Source organism: Mustela nigripes, chromosome 13, assembly GCF_022355385.1.
Source record: "Mustela nigripes isolate SB6536 chromosome 13, MUSNIG.SB6536, whole genome shotgun sequence".
In the NCBI taxonomy this organism is placed as follows: Eukaryota; Metazoa; Chordata; class Mammalia; order Carnivora; family Mustelidae; genus Mustela; species Mustela nigripes.
In genome coordinates, this window is record NC_081569.1 from 73290477 (window position 1) to 73309978 (window position 19502).

At 41.2% G+C, this 19502-nt stretch overlaps 1 long non-coding RNA gene across 1 annotated transcript in view; it reads right to left on the minus strand.

Moving 5' to 3' along the window:
• Positions 1–814: 814 nt before the first annotated feature.
• Positions 815–19502, minus strand: part of LOC131999825 (uncharacterized) — a 182179-nt gene continuing 163491 nt past the window's right edge. The window contains exon 4 of the long non-coding RNA XR_009399117.1: positions 815–900. This is a non-coding gene — a long non-coding RNA (uncharacterized LOC131999825). The remainder of the gene's footprint in view (positions 901–19502) is intronic.

Consider the following 19502-nt stretch of genomic DNA (forward strand, 5'->3'; position numbering starts at 1 on the left):
CCTCTGCCAGTGATCCACAAACCCTGACCCAGCAGAGCCTCTCTACTTTCCACATGGTCTTCTTAGGGGGAGAGTGGTTCCAGCCTGGTTTTCCCTCTGTTGAGTGGCAAACACTTGTTCCATGGAAAACCCTCAACTCTCCAACAAACCCTGGAAATACAGGCTCCCTGTTCTGTCCCACACGAAGCTTTAGCCTTCTCAGGCCCAAGTGAAGCAATCATGAAAGACCACCCCTCCAGGTCGTCTTGGAACATACACCAAGCCCACGAGGATGTGGTGGAGGCCCCCCTCTCAATATTTGTGGTTTATGTTGGAAAGTGGCCTCCTGTCCTCTCCTCCCTGGAGATGGGGGAGTGAGAAAGTACCAGCATTCTCTGAAGAAATCTTATAAACCCTCCCAGTATACGTCTTGGATAAGACACCCCCCCACCATGATATTGAACATATCTTAGTATTATTTAACTTTTACTTTCCATCAAATGCATTTAGAGTTTCATGCATATTTACACAGCAGGGTTTATGACATTCAACTCCATTTTGTTTGTAACTGTGCCAGAGAATGTTATTTTATTATCTATTGTTATGGTGATTTAACACAACAAACATTTCTTTTCTCAACAGCTTCTGAGAGTCAGGAATCTAGGACTGGCTTATCTGGGGGGTTCTGGCTCAGGATCTCCTGTGAGGCTGCGATCAAGATGTAGGCCAGGACTGTAGTCATTTGAAGGCTTGCGTGGGCCTGGGGGTTCCACTTCCAGGAGGGCTCACTTACCTGGCTGAGCCTCAGTTTTTCTCAGGTTGTTATCTGGAGACCTCCATTTCTCACTAAGTTGTCTGTTGTAAGCTGTCTCCATAGGGCTGTTCAAAATATGGCAGCTGGCTTTCCCCAGAGTGGATGATCTGAGGGAGCAAGAAAGAAGCCATGATATGTCTTATGACCTAGCCTCAGAAGTGACACGCTATGCTCCTGCCATATGCTATCAATCACATGGACAAAAACCATGGTACACGGAGGAGGAGACAGGGGTGTGACTACCTGGAGACAGGGACCACTGGGTCTATTTTAGAGGTTAGCCACCTTACCTATTGATGTCATCCTGCACGTGCTCAGAGCTGTCAGTGTAAGCTGTGACCATGGACAGTCCCCCACAGAGTCGGATACCACGTTGGGGAGATCCCTCTAAGGTTTTGAGTGTGGCCCTTGGTCACTGGGTACCAATACCTTAGTAAAGTCTGTGTCTCTCAGAGGTCATAGAGATAACAGCACCATCACTCTCTTCGTGGTGAGTCAGGGCCAGAGGATATGTTTTCCAGACAGACCCTGTTCTGTGTTTCCAACCTCTTCTCACAGCACCTGGTGCTCTCTTGTGCCCCTGCCATTGACTCTCTTACAGCAGAAGGCCCTGAAGGACCCAGCATGCAGAAAGAACTAAATTCCAGCGGGGATTGGGCTCAAATCTGGGTGCTCCAAACTGCTCCTCCCCACCCCAAAACACAGGAATAATATTTATCTGCAGTGATCAGCATGAGAAATGGGGACAAGGTGAAGAGGGGAGCTGCACTTGAGTTGGGGCAGATGGTGTCTATTTTCCTGTTGTACAAGTGAATCCTAGCACAAAGAGACTTCAGTGGATGAGAAGAGAAGGCACCAAAAGCAAAGCTAAAGACGACACACCCTACTCCCTACTGAGGGCCTTCAAGGGATCTAGAATTCTATGGTCCTGCCACATCAAGGACCTGATCTCTTAGGAGAAGAAGGGGGTGAGAGAAAGGATAATTTCTTTCCTTCTTTCTTTCTTTCTTTCTTTCTTTCTTTCTTTCTTTCTTTCTTTCTTTAGATTTTATTTTTAAGTAATTTCTACATCCAGCATGGTGCTCGAACCCACAACCCCGAGATCAAGAGTCATAGGCTCTACTGACTGAGCCAGCCCGGCACCTCAAGGAAAATGGCTTTTTGAGTCTAGGGAGAAACTATCTAGTTAGCACACTTATGAACTTAAAACAAATTCCATTTGGGTTTGCACATGAGGTTCTTGCAATTTTGGTTTGTGCAAAGTAGCTTCCCTGGGGGAAAAATTGGAACTGAGAAGTAGTAGGGGCTGGGACGGTACTGCCTGTGGGGAGGGGCAGTATTGTGTGAGAGCAGCTCTTCGACTTTGTTCCTTCTCTGCCAAAGGCTTACCACGTCCACGCTCCGGAATCTAATTTACCAACTCCCAAACTCAGAGAGATGGCATTGCTGTTCTTATTCTATGGGTAATGAAACAGGCCCTCCAGAGGACAGATAACTCCCTGGATTTTAGATTTTATGTATTTATTTGAGACAGAGAGAGTGTGCACAAGCAGGGAGAGCTACAGAGGGAGAGGGAGAAGCAGGCTCCCAATGAGTAGAGTGCCTGATGTAGGGCTCCATCCCAGGGCCTGGGATCATGATCTGAGCCAAAGGCACCCACTGAGTTATTCAGACACCCCTCCCCAAGTTATTTATTTATTTCTATAGATTTTATTTTATTCATTTATTTGACAGACAGAGATCACAAGTAGGCAGAGAGACAGGCAGAGAGAGAGGGGGAAGCAGGCTCCCCGCTGAGCAGAGAGCCCGATGCGGGGCTCGATCCCCTAAGATCATGACCCGAGCTGAAGGCAGAGGCTTTAACCCACTGAGCTACCCAGGTGCCCCCTCCCCAAGTTATTCTTAAAACTCGAGAGGACATCCATACCGAGACAAAACTCACATCCTGGCAGCTGCAGAATTGTTTCCCCACAGCCGAAACTGGATTTCTAGCAGGGCTGGCCACTTTCCTTACAGACCATTATCAGCTGTCCCTTCTTAGCAACACATTCCAAGTGACTACACTCTCTAACCAGAAATGAAAACGCGATATGAACAGATTCACCCACTTTGTGGGTCATTCTCATTTCGTATTCTGCCCTCCACTAACAGTGGGCTTACTACCATTCTACCTGTGGCTGCAGGGGCCGGCCACTGTGTAGTTTCCACAGGGGCCATTCCCACAGCAGTCACGGGGAAGCCAGAAGTAGGAACGAGGTGTGTCCTTTCAAACAACATATAACTGGATTAAAAAAAAAAAAAAAAGCCCATGTGAGACCCCCCCATTTTTTAAAAAGTGAGTTTAGTTTGTAGTTTTTTTTTTTTTTTTTTTTTTTTTGCCAATCCTGTTGTATGTGGACATACTTCTTCTTTTTCAAGGTTTTCTTCCCCATTTCTTTTCTCCTTTCTTGCCTTTTGAGGTTTCCTTGGTTCTTTCATTGGTTAGAAGGAGGACATTGTATTTCCACATCCATTTTTGTGGCTAGGTGGAATTTTTTTTGTTTAATAGGGGCGCCTGGGTGGCTCAGTGGGTTAAAGCCTCTGCCTTTGGCTCAGGTCATAATCCCAGGGTCCTGGGATCGAGCCCTGCATCCGGCTCTCTGCTCAGCAGGGAGCATGCTTCCTCCTCTCTCTCTCTCTCTGCCTACTGGTAATCTCTGTCTGTCAATTAAATAAATAAATAAATATTTAAAAAAATAATATGCACACTTAACTATATCTTTCAATAAAAGTGTAAAGTTCATCAAAATGGTAATCCTTCTCCTCCTCTAAAGACATAGAATGCCTTATTTTCCCACTGCTATTTTTCTCCTACCCTCCCTATTGTCATTGTCTAGTATTTTAATTCCTCGATGCTTTTAACCTCTCAATAGTTATGATTTACCACGCATCAAGGATTAGACTTGCCAACGTGTTTTATCACTCTTGGCCCATTACTGCTTCTTCTAGGCCATTCTTCCTTTCTGGTTCATTTCCCTTTTTTTGCTGAGGTAATACTCCTGAAATGCTGTCAAGTTGTTCTTTTTCTTCGGTGTTCTGTGATAAAACCCTGATGTCTCCAGCCAAGATGAGGCTTATCTTTAATTACGTTGCTTAATATTGGGTGTATCCCTTTAATGCTGGAAACCTCAGCCATTATTTCTCAACAGAAGTGTTGGGAGGTGGGGACAACATGACATAGGATGATCAAGGAGAGGTCTCTGAGAAGGTGATATGGGCACTGAGATCTAAATGATGAGGCAGAAGGAAAAGCAAATTTAAGAGTTTGGTGGGATTCGGGAATTGAAGGAAGGCCCCTGAGTCTGGGGCCTGGGGAGTGAGGGGTGTGGCAGAAGATTAGATGAGATCAGAGAGGGAGGGCTCTCTGGACACTTCATGGGAATTTGAGTGGAGAGATGAAGGAGTTTGGCGCGAGCTTTTACGGTAAAGACACCTAACTCTTCTCCAGAGCCCACTGATTCTTTCCTAGGGTCCAAGTGGTATTATTTGCCTTACAGTTAGGTGTGACCATCTAGCCGTCTCCTCAACAACGGGATGAGAACAGAAGCGATGTACACTACTCCCAGTCTTGCCCTATAAAACATTCCCACAAATTTTCCTCTGTGCTCTTTTTGGTCTCTTGGGATGGAAGCAGCCATAACAATCATGAAAGCTACATGTTAAAAAACCAAACCAAACCAAACCAAAACAAAAAAAACAAAAAAGCTACATGTTGTAGATGATGGAGTTGCCATTAGGTTGGTTGCCCAAGTGATTTTCTGGAGTGGAACTCCCATCCCCATCCTTGATCCAACCATCCTGACCTGGAACAGTCCTGCATGGTTTAATGGGAAAGAAACCAGCATCTTGTTCTCCAAACCCTGGACTGTGTGTTATTACAACCAAGCCTGGTGAATGCTGCCCAGAGGACCTTAGCAAAGAAAGCTGAAGTCCTGTGCATCACATGAGGGCAGGCTTGAACGTTCAGAGTAGTCTTAGATTTTATAGATTAATAGTGTCAGAGACAGAACAGCTTGCTGAGGGGGTGCTGCTCTTCAACACATAAGCAATAACAACACAGAGGAATTAGCTGTTCTTCCCAAAGACCCTTGATGGCAAAAACCAGATTATAAACCAGAGCTCCAAGTTTCTAGTTCAGGTTCTGTTCTTGGGACAACAGGAAGGGAGGTGGGGAGAGAGGTAAGGAAGGCTGCACTTGCGTTCATTGGCCACCTGAGGGCTATGCTCGTCACTGGTGCTTTAGGACAATTCAGCAAGAACTTTCTTTAGACAAGTGTGCTCTCCCTTCCTGTGGCTGAGGATACTTACGTCCTGCAATGATGCTGTGGGCTCTGTATCAGTTTAGAGGCTCAGCAGGAAACTGGGAACAACTCAAACTGGGTTATTGTGAATAGTCCTCTTATTAAACTCCCCTCAAAGGTATGGTGGGATTTAGGAAACCGAGTAGGATGGTGTAGTGCCCTGGGGCCTGTGATGGTGGAAATCATTGTCACGCCTAAGTCTGAAGGGGTATATTGATTTTACTAGTGGTGCTGTAACAAATGGCCACAAATCTAGTACTTGAAAAAGCACAAATTTATTCCCTTACAGTTCTATGGGTCAGAAGTCTAAAATGGGTCTCACTGAACCTAGCCCTAGTGCCATGTTTCTTTCTGGAGACACCGAGGAAGAATAATTTCCTTGTGTTTTGTAGTAGCTCTTTCTAGTACTGTACTAGTGCCTGTACTCTTTGGTTCTTAACCCCTTTCCAACTTCAAAGTCAGCAATGGCTGGTCAAGTCTTCCTAATGATGCCATTTCTCCATTTCTGACTCTTCTGGTCCCCTCTTCCACATTTAAAGGACCCTTATAATTACATTGGGTTAAACTGGATAATTCAGGATAATCTCCTTATTTGAAAGTCAGGTGATTGGCAATCTTAATTCCATCTGCAACCTTAATTCTCACCTTGTCATATAACCTAACATATTCACAGGTTCTGGAAATTAGGATGGGGACAGCTCTGTGAGGTCATGTGACAGGAGTATGACCTTTCCTAGAGAACTGAGTCCTCCAAATTAGGAAAGGTAGATATCACCTGGCCAGTTTTCTACCTGGCCACAGGGGACCAGGAAGCAAAGGAAAGATTTATTGCACTCGTTTGGTAATCAGTCCTGATTAGCATGAGGAGCTAGGGTTGCTTCTACACAAGAGGATAGTAAATAGAATTTCCAGAACTCAGGGCATTTATTTGGGCATTTCTTAGTACTCCTATGTTCTATAATAACCACAGGAATCACAGGAACTGCAACCCACCAAAGCTGGGAAAATAAAGGGCCCAAAGGTCTGGGTTTCTCTACCAGACAATTAACTTGGGCCAACCTAAATGCTGTCAAGAGATGAGGGAAATTTAGAATGGGTGTAGAGGAAAGAGAGAGTGAATATCAGGTATGACCAGGGACAAGCTCCGACGGCAAGCACTCTTGTTTCTGAGTTCTTCCAGGAGTATGCAACTGGGTACCACCTTGAGGGGCTCTGTGACTAATTCCTATGTAGACCTCTCTCTAGGGCAAGATGTAGGGCATCTTGTACTCCCCCCAAAATGAAATCTCTACCGTATAGCGCAGGAGTCAATACAATAAAGAGAGTGGATTGGAGAGATAGGAGGGGTGGGTTATATCTGATGCAAATCTATGTTCATCCGTAGATTTCTTCAGCACCAACAGCCTTATGGACTCTGCTGACACTACTAGAGGCTGACCATCACTCTCTCTGGGAACACTTGGTCTTTTACCTTGACTGCTGCTAGGCTGAACATCCACGAGCCCTGAGTTCCTGACTCCTTCCACAACTTCTAGACTTCAGTGAAATGCCTTACTGATTCTCATATAGAAAAGGCCACGTGACAACACCTGAACTGTTGAGTCAACTTTCTGCTGACTGAGTCTCCGCTAATGAAAACGGGAGATGGCAGGGAGATTGCAGATAAATTCCCCTTCCTCCTCCTTCCCGTGGCCTACTCTGAAGTGCCATTTCTCTCTGCAGCCTGTTTGGAGCGGAACCATATGCCAACCAGACTTGCTTGCTGAGTCACCTGCTGTGATCTTGGAGGCTTCTCGTGAAGTGTCAGCCAGAATGACAACGTACCATTTCACACCTCTTCATGCCTTTCTTGCTTGGCTTCCCCTTTCCTTATCTTTGCTGCCCTGCTTATGAATCCCAAGTGGAATGGTTAATTTAATGTGTCCATTTGTCTGGGCCATGGTGCCCAGATATGTGGTCAAAACTTTTTCTGGATGTTTCTGTGAGGGTGTTTTTGGATGAGATGAACATTCAGATCAGTGGACTTTGAGTAAAGCACATTGTCCTCTATGTGTGGATGGGCCTTGTTCAATCAACTGAAGGCCTGAATAGAACAAAAGGCTGACTTCCTCCAGGCCAGAGAGAATTATGCAGCAGACAGCTTTCGAATGTCAAATGTAGCATCAAGCTTTCCCTGGCCTCCAGCCTGTTGGCCCACCTTGCAATTTTTGGACTTGTCAGCCTATAATTTCAAGAGCCAATTCCTTAAAATAAATCACTTTCTTTATAATTACATAACATATTGGTTCTCTTTCTCTGGAGAACCTTTCTTTGCTAATAACATCAAGGAAGGCTCCAGCCCTTTCATCCTTGCTTTAGCCTCTTTTTTTAGAGGGAATAAATCCAGCTAAGACAAGGTACCTGCCTTTTATGGACCTGACACCTCATCTCCATCCCCATGTGAATATTAAAACCGAGGCCCTAGACTCTAAGGGCCAACCAACCTCCAGGTCCATACTGACTGCCCTATTGTCTTCATCTTTCTTACCACACTGGCTTTGGGTTCCTTATTTCCCTCTGGGACTTGAGAATTTCCTATTATTTATTATATTCCTATTATTTTATAATAAAATTCCTTTTTATTAATCTCTTTTATTTTATTCCTCAACAAATATTTTCAGTATTATACACTATTCAGTATCTCTTTATATTTGTAGCAGGAGGGTAGCCCTGTCTCTATACAGCACATTGACTGGATTTCCTCATGCAATTTGTCCTTACACATATGAAATTGTCAAACAGTAACAAATTCTTCATATGTGTGTGTGAGGTTCACAATTTCCATCATATGGGGATTTGATTTTGCTGACCACTTCACTAGTTTTGGATAGTTATATTGGTTTTCCTTTTTACTATTAAAACTCATCTTATGGTGAATATATTTATGGATAAAAACTTTCAGTATTTGGTATTATGCCCCTAGTAGAGATTCCAAAAAGTAGAATCACCACATCAAAGAATACAAACATTTTAAACTCCAAATTGCTCTCATTAATTATGCCTCCATGTGACTTCACTCTAGACATCTTGATTGAAGTTTAGCATTGACGTGTCTCTTGCGACTTTGATCTGTTCCTTGAGGTGAATTCTTTAGATAGCTACTCTCATTCATTATAGATTTCTTTTTACTAGTTTAAATCTCAGAGGGCAGTCATCTGCAAGTTGTATCTTTCTGGTTATAAAGACACAGTTATGTTCATGAACAAAATATTCTGCATAGTCTTAACATAGCTCTTATTTTGAATTACACCTTAACGTTAGGATACGTGTGTGGACATTTCCCTTTTGCTTCCTAGAAAATAAACATTGTAACTGGCACGGTTAAGTGTCTGAGCTCTGGGGTCAGACCTGCCAGGATACAAATCACAGCTCCACCGCTCACTTGCTTTGTCACTTTGGCAAATCATTTACCCACACTGAGCTTTAGATATTTTATCTGTCAGATGGGAGTAACAATAGTACCTAACTCAAAAGGCTGCTATGAGAATGAATTGAGATAACAAATCTAAAGCCCTGGATACACACAAAAGAAAGCACACCATCAGCGTGCAGGAGTGTAGCTGTTATTAACAATTGGACCTCAGCTCCTCATGGACCTTCCCTGTGGCCCCTGGATCCTGGGGGCAGACAGCGGCTGTGGGGAAACTGGCTCTCCCCCCAAGGGCTCAGTTTGTCATCCCCTCTATTCTATTTCTAACAGCACTTTACAGATGAACTAAGTGTAACATAATTATTTGTCTTATTCTATTTTCCTTTTAGCCTTAAAAAACATTTTTTTTTTTTTTTTAGTTTTTTAAGAGTTAAAATATTATAGGGACACCTGGGTGGCTCAGTCGGTTCGATGTCCAACTCTTCATTTTGGTTCCTGTTATGATGTCAGGGTCCCGAGAGCAAGCTCTGCATCGGTCTCTGAGCTCAACAGGGAGTCTGCTGGGGATTCTTTCCCCTTCCGCTCCTCCTCCTGCTCTCTCTCTCTTCCTCCCTCTCAAATAAATAAACAGATAAACTCTTTTTTTTTTTTTTAATGCTAAACCATTATAGACTAAAGTCCTTTTTATCTCAGTTTTTTAATTGTGGTATAATACATAAAACTTACTATCTTAATCATTTTTTAATTTTTTAAAAAAGATTTTATTTATTTATTTGACAGAGAGAGATCACAAGTAGACAGAGAGGCAGGCAGAGAGAGAGAGAGGGAAGCAGGCTCCCTGCTGAGCAGAGAGCCCGATATGGGACTCGATCCCAGGACCCTGAGATCGTGACCTGAGCCGAAGGCAGCAGCTTAACCCACTGAGCCACCCAGGCGCCCCTATCTTAATCATTTTCAAGTGTACGGTGCAGTGGTATTAAATATATTTACAATGTTGGGTAAGCATCATGACCATCCATGTCCAGAACTCCTTTCATCTTGTAAAACTGAAACACTATGCCCATTGTCTAATGGCATAACTCCCATCCCCCTCTACCCTACCCCTGGCAACCAACATCCTACTTCCTGTCTCTATGAAGCTGACTCCTCTAAGTACCTCATATAAGTGGAATCATACAGGGTTTGTCTTTTTCTGACTGGCTTATCTCACTTAGCATGATGTCTTTAAGGTTCATCCATATTATAGCATATGTCAGAGTTTCCTTCCTTCTTAAGCTGAATAATATTTCATTGTATATACTTACTATATTGTGCTTATCCATCCACATGAAAGCCGCTTAGACAACACTCCTACTCTCCAACCCCTCTCCCTCACACCCAAGATGACCACACTCATGATTTAGGTATTCCCTCCAGATTTAAAAGCATTTTTTAAAACTTTTTTTTAAAGATTTTTTTTTTTTTAATTTGACAGAGAGAGAGAGATCACAAGTAGGCAGAGAGGCAGGCAGAGAGAGGGGGAAGCAGGCTCCCCGCTGAGCAGAGAGTCCGATGTGGGGCTCAATCCCAGGACCCTGAGATCATGACCTGAGCCGAAGGCAGAGGCTTAACCCACTGAGCCACCTAGGCGCCCCTAATGATTTTGCATTTACCCATGCTGATATATATGGATCTAGTTACTCCATTTTCATACTGCATAATTTTCCATTTTATGTATATATTCTTAGTTTTATTTACCCACTTTCCTATTGATCCCTCGGATTTGAGCCCAGTAGCTTTTGTTGGCTTTCTGATACTCAAAAAGTAAATTAAAAATTATATGTCCAGTTTTTTTCTAGTCCTTAGAGGGAGAGCTGGTTCTGGCTTTGTTTTTAGCTCTTCACTCTGCAAACCAAATATTCAAGAATATATCCACAGAATTCTTTACAGTGTCAAGTTCCAGATAAAACATCAATAAAATTTTCCACCAGAGAGAGAGAAAATCAACTATGTTCTCTGACTTCAATTCTGTAAAATTAGAAATAGAAATAACTAACTTCATTTTTTAAAAGATTTTATTTATTTATTTGAAAGAGAGAGAACATGAGTGGAGGGAGGGGCAGAAGGAGAGGCAGACTCCCCTTTGAGCACAGAGCCGGACACACTAGGCTGGATCCCAGAATCCCAAGATCATGACCAAAGCAGAAGTCAGACGCTTAATTGACTGAGCCACCCAGGTGCCCCAGAAATATCTGACTTTAATGAGCATTTAATAAGTACTAGGCATAAATCTAAATATTAAGCTACTAAATCTCATTTAATCAGCACAAAAACCCCATGAAATAAGAATAGTATTATTACCATACACAAATGAGAAAAAGGCAATGAGATGATTTGCCCAAACTCTCATAGGGTTTTTGTGGTGGAACAGGATTCAAAACAGAGCAGTGGTCTGATTCCATGGTGCTTAATCATTTCATGATAATACTATTTTGAAAGTAGAATTTAAAAAAAGAATACTTGCAAATTAAAAGTGAAAGGGAGAATAAGTGAATTGGAAAACACTTTAGAAGATTCTGAAGTATGGGGAAGCAAAAAGAAAAGAAAAGTAGACAAAGGTAGACTGAAAGCCTCGAACTACATCTACTGGACAACAGGAATCCTAACTTTACCAAATGACAGTAAATGGAAAGGGAAGATGTAGGTAGAGTAAACGTAAATGTAAAACATTTACATAGTAAATTTACATTTACTATTTACTATATAAATAAATACTATATAAATATATATAAATAAGTACTATATAAATAAGTTTACTATTTACTAAATAAACATTTACATAGTAAATGTAAAACATTTTCATAAATGTAATTCTGAATCGGCAGTGAATTTCTTTATTTCTTCTTCTTTTTTTTTTTTTTAAAGATTTTATTTACTTATTTGCCAGAGAGAGAGAGCACAAACAGAGGAAATGACAGGCAGAGGGAGAAAAAGAAGTAGGCTCCCATTAAGCAGAGAGCCTGATGTGGGACTCGATGCCAGGACCCTGGGACCATGACCTGAGCTGAAGGCAGAGGCTTAAACTTCTGAACCACCCAGGCGCCCCAGGCAGTGAATTTCTTATTAACATAGTTGGTGTGCTATTTTGAAAGTGAAATGAAATCTTGAAACAAGTGGTATCCAAAATAAGGTGCATGTGCCCCTGAGGGCCAACAAAATCATTTCTTTATTCCCAGAAAGAAAGCATCAGGATTTGTCATCTTTACACGAAATTTATCTATTTTTATCTTTTTGTATATATTTTGTAATTTATATAATATGTTGGAAAGTGACGCATGTCTATAATTTTATAAATGAATAAATAAATAAATATTACAGAGGGATGCTCAGTATTTATTCATTGGATATTTGAAAATTTTGGGCACCATTTCTAGACAAAATAACAAACAAGACTGGGTTGGGATTTATTCAGTGGGAAATAAAAGTATGTTAATTTGGGAGATTTTTTTCTGTGAAAGAATGGAAATACTGAAAAAATACAGAATGTATTAGAAAATTTTATGGCTGTATGTCTGTTGAAATTTAAGGATACTGACCAAAATTAGTGTAAATATCTAATACCTTCTGAACAAGCAAAGGTAAAAAGATATACCTTTATCAATCTAACATTAGTCAAGAAAGGGGGGGAGCTAAGAATAAGGAATAAGGATGTTGTGCGGGGGGGTTGATTGATAGCCCCCCCAAAAGATATGATTATATCTTAATCTCTGGAATTTGTAAATGTGACCTTATTTGGAAAAAAAGTCTTCGCACGGGGTGCCTGGGTGGCTCAGTCAGTTAAGTAAGTGTCTGCCTTTGGCTCAGGTCATGATTCCAGGGTCCTAGGATCCTGGAATTCTGGGATCCAGCCCCACATCAGGCTCCCTGCTCAGCAGGGAGCCAGCTTCTCCCTCTCCCTCTGCCACTCCCTCTACTTGTGCGCTCTCACACACTCTCTCTCTCTCTCTGTCAAATAAATAAATAAAATCTTTTTAAAAAAGTCTTTGTACGTGGAATGAAGTTAAGGATCCTTAGATGAGATCACCCTCAGTTATCTGGCTAGGCCCTAAATCCAAATCCAATGCTAAGTGTCAGACACACAGGGAGAGGACTGCTGGTCTGAGGAAGACAGAGGCAGAGATGGGAGAGATGCAGCTGCAAGTCTAGGAATGCCAATAGCCACAGGAGCTAGCTGAGGCAAGGGACAGACTGTCCTCAAGAGCTTCAGGAGGGAACCTGGCCCTGCTAACACCTACATTCCAGACTTCTGGCCTCCAGATCTATGACAAAACAGTTTCCGGAGTTTTTTACATTCACCCCTTTGTAGTAATTTGTCATAGCAGCCTTAGTAAACTAGTAATAGATGATCAACAGAAAATGCAGTAACATTGGGTAGAAATAAGTCCACATTTATTGATCATTGCGAGCAGGTAAATGAATCTATTCAGACCAGCAGATCGGATTAAATAAAGCAATACAAAATCCAGTTATAGGCTGATGACAAGAGATGGAGGGGAAAAATGGCTGCAAAGGTTGTAAATATAAGGATGGAGAAGATAGAGTGGCCAATTATTTTTTATTAATTATTTTTATTAACATATAACGTATTATTTGCCCCAGGGGTACAGGTCTGTGAATTGTTGGGCTTACACATTTTACAGCAAGAGTGGCTAATTATTAACTGAAGAAAGTTGGAGTGTCAATATTAGGTCAGACCATATGAAATTTAAGACAAAGAGCTAATGAGAATAAAAGCGCCCATACATAATTATCCAGAGAAGACTCTACTAAGGGGGCTTTATTTATGTGTAAGTAAAGTTAAAACAGAAAGTCAAGCTGGAGGAAGGTAGGCTAGGCTAAGGCTTATTTTCCTAATGCATAGAGAACCTCTACACAACAATAAGAAAAAGACAAAAACTCTTAGGGAAAAAATGGGCCAGGGATACGAATAGATGTTCCCAGAAAATGCTCAACTGCAGCAGTACAGAAAGAAATAGAGTTAAACTATGCTGAAATACCATTTTTATCTAATTAACTCATTTATTGAGACATTTTTATTTTAAAACATAGTTGACATGTAATGTCCTATTAGTCTCATGTGCACAACATCATGACTCGATGATTCTGTATATTATACTCGCTCACCACGGTAAGGGTGGTCACTTTCTGTCATTAGAATATTACTGACTGTAGTCTCTATGCTGTACCTCATGACTTACTTGTAACTGGAAGTCTGTACCTCTTAATCACCTTCCCCATTTTAAAATGATCTGAATGGTAAAGATCCAATAAGTTGATTGAACTCTGGGTTAGCCGGTAGTTAGGATGTGATGAAACAGGCCCTCTCACACATTGTATGCAGCAGTGTAAATCTATAGAACATCAGACAATTTGGCAATTTGACAATATGGAATAAAATAACACAAGCATAATCCTTTTGACCGACAAATTTCACTTCTCCTAATTTATCTACAGATACAAACAAAACGATGTATGAAAGAAGCTATTAATTATACTACTATTTATAAAAGCAAAAGATTGATTACAATTCAGTGAACAGTCATAAAATACAAATGCTGTGTGCAACTATTAAAAAGAATGAGGATTCTCAGTATGTAGTGATTCATGATCATCTCCAAAATGTATTATTTATTAAATGAAAGGTAGGACAGCGTGTACAATATGCTGCTCTTTTATAAGAAGGAGTTACAACTACCTAAGTATGATTTATACATAGTTGCTCATACACGCACAAAGTCTTGCTGAAAGGATAGATAAAAAGACAACTGGTAACATTGGTTGCCACTGGAGGGGAACTAAGAGGCTGGCGCAGTGGAATGGGAGGGAGACTGGAACCAACAAACCAAACAATAGCTATCTGAGACCAAACTACCACCACCATCCTCTCATCTCCATAGAAAGAAAAAAAAAAAAACTATAGAGATAATTGGCAATATTAAGAGCTGGGTCTTTTAAAATGACTAGTAAAGGGCATCATGGTGGCTCATTCGGTTAAGCATCTGCCTTTTGCTCAGGTCATGATCTCAGGGTCCTGGGACTGAGTCCTGAATCGGTCTCCTTGCTCAGCATGGAGTCTGCCTCTCTCTCTCCTCTGCCTCCCCTCACTCTCGAAATTGCCCCTCCCTCCTTCCGCCCCCATTCATGGTCACGCATGCCCTCTCTTGCTTGTCCAAATAAATAAATAAGATCTGAAAAAAATAAAATTACTAACAGAATAGACAAATGAGGGGCGGGGCTGATCAAAGACATGAGAGAATGTACAAATAAGATTTGGTGAGATGTGTCCATTCTTGGTCCCCACCTATTATGTGTCAAGGCTGTGGATGACTTCAACGTCATTTAGAATGGGGTAAGGCATAGGCTTTCTTCTAAGGCCAAGTTGTCAAGAAAAGGCAGGAATGCCCTCATCATCCCACAGAGGCATGCCAGGGATTGTCAAGCCCCCAGTGTGCACCTGCTTCCCAGTGAGGGTCCTTATCCCCTTGTAACCTTCCTTTCCTTCTGAAAAGCACAAATGTAGGAACAACCTTATCAGTGAGAGGATACACATATTGTTTGGCATCAGGAAAACTTGAAAAAGTAAAAAATTATTAGAGAAAACAAATGAATAACTAATCAAACTCTGTTTTCCTGCCCCCTCTCAATAAAAATACCAGGACAAGATAGTTTTAGAGATGTGTTTTTTCAACTAGAAATGGATCATTTAAAAAAATCCAGACAGTTTTGGAGGAGAGACAGAGAGGGAGGTGGGGGGGGGGAGACAAAGGGGGCGGGGGATGACGATACTCATTTATATTCCCCCCAGTTTTGATATATTTGAGTTTTCATTTTTTAAAAGATTTTATTTATTTATTTGGCAGAGACAGCGAGAGAGCAGGGGTGGTGGAAGAGGGAGAAGCAGGCCTCCCGCCTAGCAGGGAGCCAGATGTGGGGCTCAATCCAGGACCCTGGGATCATGACCCGAGCAAAAGGCAGCTGCTTAACAACTGAGCCACCCAGGTGCCCCTTGAGTTTTCATTTAATTCGATTAAAGTATTTTCTAATTTCTCTTGTATATCACTGTCGATGTCTGGGTATTTAACAGTGGATTGTTTCATTTACAGATGTTTAGAGATTTCCCAGTCACCTTTGTTATTTACTTCTAGCTTCACCCCCATTGAGGCCAGAGGGCATACTTGTAATATTTCAGTCTTGTTCAAAGAGTTGGGGTTGTTTTCTGGCCCAGGATATGGTCTATCATGATGAATGTTTCATGTGTGCTTACGAAAAACAAGGTATATTCTGCTCTTGTTAAGTGGAGTGTTCTATACGTGTCAGTTAGGTCAAGCTGGTTGATGGTATTGTTTGTATCTGTAGATATCCTCATTGATTTTCCATTTACGTGCTCTATCAATTACTGAGAAAGGAGAGTTGAAGCCTTCAACTATAAATGCAGATTATCCTGTTTCTCCTTCTAATTCTAACCGTTCTTGCTTTATCTATTTTGAAGTTCTGTTTTTAGATGCATACACTTAGGAGAGTTACATCTTCTTGCTAATGTGATCCCTTTTTCATTATGTAATGTTCCTCTTTATCCCTGGCAATAGTCTTTGTTCTGAAGTGTACTTTTTTTTTTTTTTTTTTTGTACTAATATAGCTTCTCCAGCTTTCTTTTGAGCTTTGCTTGCATGATCTCCTTTTTCCATCTTTTAACTTTTAAACCCTTTCTTTCTTCAATTTCAGAGTGACTTTCTGGTAGACCACGTATTAGCTGGGTCATGTTTTGTATCGAATCTGACAATCTTTGCTTTTTAATTGGGGGTTCTCTCTGCTCCTGTCTCTTTCACCAGCACTTGGTGGAAGGCTTTGGAAGAGAGCTTGTGAGTGAGTTCAGACTCTCTTGTGTCTGGGTGTTCATGGTTCCAAACCAGTGGTTCTCAGTCAGGAGCATTTTGCCCCCAAAAGGATATTTGGTAATGTCTGAAGACGTTTTTGATGATCACAATGGGGCGGGGGGAGGGGTGGTTACTACTGACATCAAGTAGGAAGACACCAGGAACACTGCTAAATATTCTACAATGCCTGGGACAGCCTTTCACAAAAAATAATTATCCTGCCCAAAATGTTAATAGGGGTAATGCTGAGAAACTGTTCTAAACTGCATGTTAGCCCACACTCAGTCTTAAAGAATTCATTAAAATTTTAGCTGCTTTCCTCCTACCCACTTTTATGGCAACCTCTTCTTCCCCTACTTTGACAAAAGTGAAACAGTTCATGTGTCCCATTTTTCTTCCACCAGTCTTCTCAGTGTTCAACATTCAACTCACATGGTTGCCTCTGCTTTCTGATGGTGTCTAGGAAAGTTATGATTCTGTAGATTATCTATATTTTTTTCATTGCTAGGGTGGGAGTTGATATTTTCTCGGAGCTTTGTACATTCTAAGAGGAAACTAAACTTCCATTCGGTTTTAATTTAATTTAATATTTAAAAGATTTTATTTATTTATTTGACAGACAGAGATCACAAGTAGGCAAAGAGGCAGGCAGAGAGAGAGGAGGAAGCAGGCTCCCTGCTGAGCAGAGAGCCTGATGTGGGGCTCCATCCCAGGACCCTGAGGTCATGACCTGAGCTGAAGGCAGAGGCTTTAACACACTGAGCCACCCAGGCGCATTCAGTTTTTAAATAATCAATTCTAAACCAGGAAAAGGCCAACTATTGACAATTTCAACAAGGAACGTAGATGGCAAAAATTCCAAAGTGGTAGTGATAGTATATACATAATAGAAATTTACACACAAAATAAAAATGTATATACAAATAGAAATTTATCTCATTAATGTTCAGAGATAAAAGGGTTAATCATTCATTCCATTGTTTCCTACAGATAAGTCCTTTCTTCATACTGAAATCTGATGACAATTAAATTCTGATATTTTTCCAAGCTACTGTATGAAGAGGAGGCCATCGCTATACAGCATACTGCAACATAAGGACTCTTTGATCACCAATTCTGGTGCAGTGCTATATACATAATAAATCATGGACATGCAGAGTTTATCCCAAGAGTACAGGATGTTCACCAGCAGAAAATGTATCAGTATAATCCAGTTCCTTAAGAGACCAAAGGACCAATCCATATAATCATCTCAATAGAAGCAAAAAATTTCTTCCTATAGAATTTAAAATCTATTCAGAATAAAAAAAAAAAAGCAACTTGTAGCAAACTAGGACTAGAAGGAAATTTTCTACTCTTTTCTTTTTTTTAAAAGATTTTATTTATTTATCTGACAGAGAGGTCACAAGTAGGCAGAAAGGCAGGCAGAGAGAGAGGGGGAAGCAGGCTCTCTGCTGAGCAGCGAGCCCAATACAGGGCTTGATCCCAGGATCCTGGGATCATGACCTAAGCCGAAGGCAGAGACAACCCACGGAGCCACCCACCCAGGCGCCCTAGAAGGGAATTTTCTTAACCCAATGTAGAGTCCTACCAAACATCTATAATAGATATAATTTAAAAGTGAATCCTAACTATATTCCCATGGGACTCAGTAATAAGAAAAGGATGCCTGCAGCACTCCTACTATTCAATCTTATACTGGAGGTTTTAATCAATACAATAAAATACGAGAAAGAGGTAAAATGTAAGAATTCATAAGAATGAGAAAAACTCAATATTCATCAATGCATAGAATCTAAGACAAGATATTAGAACTAATAAGTCAGCAGTTTGCTAGCTGCAAGTTCAACATGCAAAATCAGTAATGTTGTCCTACAACATAACCAGTTAAAAATGTTAGAGAGAAAAGGGTACCATGCATAAAATCTATCAGCTATCTAAGAATAAAAATAACATCGAGTTTGCTCTATCTTTACAGAGAAACATATAAACCATTTTGGAAGAGCAAAATGAAGATCTGAGTAAGTGGAGAGATCTCCTACATCTGAGGAGGCTCAGTAACACGAAGATGCCCATTTGTTCCCACTTTGATCTATGAGGTAGGTCCATGTGATTCTGATCCAAATTTCAATAGTTTGTTTTGTGTCTCAGTGCAACTCATATGGAAGAATGAAACTTTAAGAATAGCAAAAACAGGGGCGTCTGAGTGGCTCAGTGGGTTAAGCCGCTGCCTTGGGCTCAGGTCATGATCTCAGAGTCCTGGGATCAAGCCCTGCATCGGGCTCTCTGCTCAGCAGGGGGCCTGCTTCCTCCTCTCTCTCTGCCTGCCTCTCTGGCTGTTCGTGATCTCTCTCTGTCAAATAAATAAATAAATAAATAATCTTAAAAAAAAAAAAAAAGAATAGCAAAAACAATTCTGCTCTTTGCTATTTGTCATGATCCCAGGGTCCTGGGATGGAGTCCCACATCTGGCTCCCTGCTCAGTAAGGAGTCTGTTTCTTTCTCTCCCTCTGCCCCTCCTGCCAGCTTGTTCTCTCTCTCTCTCAAAGAAAATATAATCTTTAAAAAATTAAAAATAAATTAGATCCCTACTTCAAACCATATACAAAAATAAATTGAAGTTGAATTAAAAACTACATTTGAGGGGCGCCTGGGTGGCTCAGTGGGTTAAAGCCTCTGCCTTCGGCTCAGGTCATGATCCCAGGATCCTGCGATCAAGCCCTGCATCTGGCTCTCTGCTCAGCAGGGAGCCTGATTGCTCCTCTCTCTCTGCCTGTCAAATAAATAAATAAAATCTTATACAAACGTAGTGATCCAAAGGGGCACGTGCACCCGAATGTTTATAGCAGCAATGTCCACAATAGCCAAACTATGGAAAGAACCTAGATGTCCATCAACAGATGAATGGATTAAGAAGATGTGGTATATATATACAATGGAATACTATGCAGCCATCAAAAGAAATGAAATCTTGCCATTTGCGACAACATGGATGGAACTAGAGTGTATCATGCTTAGCGAAGTAAGTCAAGCAGAGAAAGACAACT